The sequence below is a fragment of the Nicotiana attenuata genome, unplaced genomic scaffold, assembly GCF_001879085.1.
Source record: "Nicotiana attenuata strain UT unplaced genomic scaffold, NIATTr2, whole genome shotgun sequence".
In the NCBI taxonomy this organism is placed as follows: Eukaryota; Viridiplantae; Streptophyta; class Magnoliopsida; order Solanales; family Solanaceae; genus Nicotiana; species Nicotiana attenuata.
The window spans coordinates 73,119-77,175 of NW_017672770.1; positions in this window are offsets into that span (position 1 = coordinate 73,119).

Genomic DNA, 4,057 nt, shown 5'->3' on the forward strand with positions numbered 1-4,057 from the left:
GATATTTTGATGAAAATCTTGAAAAAATAGTGATAACTCTTTGAGACAAAATGAGTCTTGATTTTTCTCCTGTCAGTTTTCTTTTGCGTCTGTTGGTTTTTATGGTAAAAATTCGGTAGGTTATTATGAAAATTTGAAAATCCCAAAATGTTATATTATTTATTTTTATCCCCCAGAACTACGCTCGGTCTGATTCATGCGGGGTCATGATACGTAGGCAATCTCCATAGGATTCGACCATAACCAAAAAAAAGAAAAAAAAGTGATAAAAAAAGAGAAAAGAAAAAGAGAGGAAAAATAGGAGAGAAGAGAAAAGAGAAGAGAGAAAATAAGAAATCGTTAGAAGGAAGTAATGGCAAAATAAGAGAGGGAAATGAGAGAATAAAAACAAAGAGAGGGCAAAGGAAAGAATGAAAAGAAAAAAAAGAAGAAGGAAAAAAGAGAAAAGGGAAGTTGCAAATGGAAATAAGGAAAGCCAGGATGACGCAAGCAACCGATCAAACACATAATAGGAACGGTTAACTGCTTAGGTGCATTCATTCCCCAAATGTGCGGTTGCCGATCTGTTAAGCTATAATCACTAACAAGTTTGTTGTTGACAATTCAGTACAGAAAGGTGGTTGGTTTGTGGCTCCCGAAGTAGTAACTCCTCTCCACAACATAAAGTCAAAAGGCAATGGCAGACAACAATAGAACTGAGTTGGTTGATACCGGGGCCCAAAAATGGTTGGTTGAACAGGACAATGGGTTGATTGAAGAGGTAAAGATGTTGAGACAACACATAGCGGACATGTATCAGGCCTGGACGACTGGGAAGGCACCACCCCTGCCACCATCTAGCTTCCTAGATGCCGCCCTTACCCAAGCTCCGGACACAATGCCAGATGATCCTCCATACTCTCCAGATCCACCCGCTTATCTCCAAGCTCATGATGCCCAATATTACCCCTCAAAGGTTGCCCACAAGGTTCCCTACTCATACAAACAGGGCCCGCGGGATGAGCCTCATGTTGAAAATGAAACGTTCACGGGAAGAGAAGGGCGAGATGGGATATTCAGAAGGCTGAAAGGCATAGAACAATCCTTGAAGAACAAGCAAGGAAGGGGAGACCGGGGTAACAAGGTTTACAAAGACTGTCTGTGTCCCCTAACGTTCGCCTGCCCGTGGGATTTAAAGTGCCAAAATTTAACTTGTATGATGGGTGTGGAGATCCGGTAGCCCACCTGAGGGTCTATTGCAGTGAAAGGAGAATTGTTGGAGAGAAAGATGACTTGTTGATGGCATATTTCAGTGAGAGCCTGATGGGGGTAGCTTTGGACTGGCATACTTGTCAAGATGTTGGTACGTGGCATACATTGGGTGACCTGGCTAAAAAATTTGTGCGACGCTTTCAATACAAATCAGGCATTACCCCAGACCGCTCCTCCCTATCTAAAATGGAAAAGAAGCCGGAGGAAAGATTTAGAGAGTTTGGGCTCAGATGGAGGAAGCAAGCGGCTCAAGTCAGTACCCCCGATTGGTGAAGAAGAAATGGTTGAGCTTTTCCTACAAGCCCAGGGGCCCAGCTACTTCAGTCATTTGATCCCGGCCTTGGGAAAGCCTTTCATTGATGTGTTAAAAATGGGGGAGATGGTAGAAGAGGGAATCAAGTCAGGCAAAATCATGAGTTGTTCGGCATTGAAAGATACTACGGAAGACATTCGGAACATCCCAGTAAGTTTGGGTGGAAGAAAGAGAAATAGAAAAGATGATTCGCCGAGCAGTCCCGATCAACACTTCCAGCCTCGACATCGTCCTCGTGGATATCCTTGTGCACCAGACGATTCTCCCCAATGCTACTTCTCTCCACAGAACTCCCAAAGGCGTACATCACTTTCCCAGTACCTAGCTCCACAAAATCCCTATCTACCCCCACGAGCCTACCGAAAACCCCCTGGATCAGGTTTCCGACCCCAATCAAGCATTTAAGAACGAGAGGTTGCGGAAGAAGAAAACCTTCACTCCATTAGGAGAATCATATGCCAGTCTATTCCAGAGGCTAAGTAAATTGGACATGTTGAAGCCGATCCTGATAAAAATGCCAAACCCTCTTCCAAAGAAGTTTGATTTTTCTCAAAGGTGCACATATTGCTCAGATGCCCCGGGGCATGACATAGAGAAGTGTTGGAATCTGAAAGAAGCAGTCCAGAAGCTTATTGATGCAGGTGACATTACCGTGCAAAATCCAAATGCAGCAGACACTAGCCAAAGTCCATCGCCTGTGCATATGGTGGGTATGATTTATTTTGAAAAGGAATATGAGAATTCTTCTGAGATCCTCGGAGGTCCGCATGCTACGAAGCTTTCAGCGCTATCAGAGGTTGATCCTAAGAACAAGCAGGAAAAGGGAACCCAAAAGCAATTTGTTAAGAAAAATGTGATGGAGACCTGTGAAGGTCCTAGTATTGTTGATGCAGAAGTCAGTGGCTAAGATGTCGAGTTTGGTGATTGGAAAGACGCTTTTTCTTGGTTAGCTAGGGAGGAGTTTTGGTGGTTTATTTTGTTGTCATTTCTGTTGTCCGGGTTATTACAGGGTTGTAATCCGGATATTGTCTTGTGACTCAAACCCTTGTATCCTTTTATTTTGCCTAGTTCCTTTAGTCGTAGCAACTCATTTAGTGTTACCTAGTTTTGTTCCAGGTTTGTGACCCCAGCTTAGTTTGCTTAGTATGCTTGTTTTGTTCAAACCCTTTGTCACGACCCGGATTTCCCACCCTCGAGGGTCGTGATGGCGCCTGCTAATAGGAGCTAGGAAAGCCAACTTAATTAACAAATTCATTAAACACCTGTTCCTTTTTAAAAATTAATGGTATTAAATAAAGGTAACAGAATTAAAATCATAAGCGGAAGACTTAAATGTAGATAGATGATCGATAATATAGAAGTTCCAACACATATATCTCTACCCCGGGACTGGAGTCACATACTCACAAACATCTAAGGAGTACTACATACAAAGTCTGCAAGAAACATAATCTGTTTATCTCGGGTACAATGAGATGACAGCCAAATGTAAAGATAGAAGGGAGATGCCGGGCCTGCGGACGCCTGCAAGCTACTTCGGGTCTCTCTGGACTGAAGGTTCGCCCCCGTGCTAATGCTGCCGCTGCTGCTCAATACCTGGACCTGTGCAACAAAAATGCACAGAGCGTAGCATCAGCACAACCGACCCCATGTGCTGGTAAGTGCCTAGCCTAACCCCAGCGAAGTAGTGACGGGGCTAGACTGGACCTCACATAAACCTGTGCAATTATAAATATACAGCAAAAATCGAAGTACAAGGCAACTAACAGTATGGGAGGGGAAACATGCTGTGGGGAGATAACAATATTAACAGTAAATCCAAAGTAATCAATCTAGGTGCAACTTAAAATTTAAGGCGAACAAGAAACTAATACCAACACTAAACAAATTTGCATCAATAACTGTTGCGGCGCGCAACCCGACCCTAATACATTTCAACACTGTTGCGGCGTGCAACCCGATTCACAATTATCACTGTTGCGGCATGCAACCCGATCCACAATTATCACTGTTGCGGCGTGCAACCCGATCCGTAATGTCTACCTCTCAACCTTGCCCAAGCAACAGTCACAAATAAAAGACAGGGAGTGGACAAGTATTTGGAAGGAAATCCCAACAAGGGTACACAAACAACCAATAATGACCATGCAAGAGTAAATCATTATTTCTCTTTTTTTTTCTTTCATTTTCTTATCCTAGTTCTCATTAGCACACGTGACAAGCTCCAAGGCATTTCTCATCTCATATACTCTCACCATTTATGTTTCAGACCAAACCGATGCTCCACGAAGTTCCACAATCACAATATCCTTTACAAGGTGTTTACAACGCATAGAAACCATCAATTAAGCATGGAAGGCATAACAATATCCAAACAGTCCACATACAAGGACTCACGGTCATGCTAGACACCAATGTATAGGAACTCGTCACCATGCCTATACATCGTACTCGATCATTTAACAATTAGCAAACAAGACTCGACTCCTATTC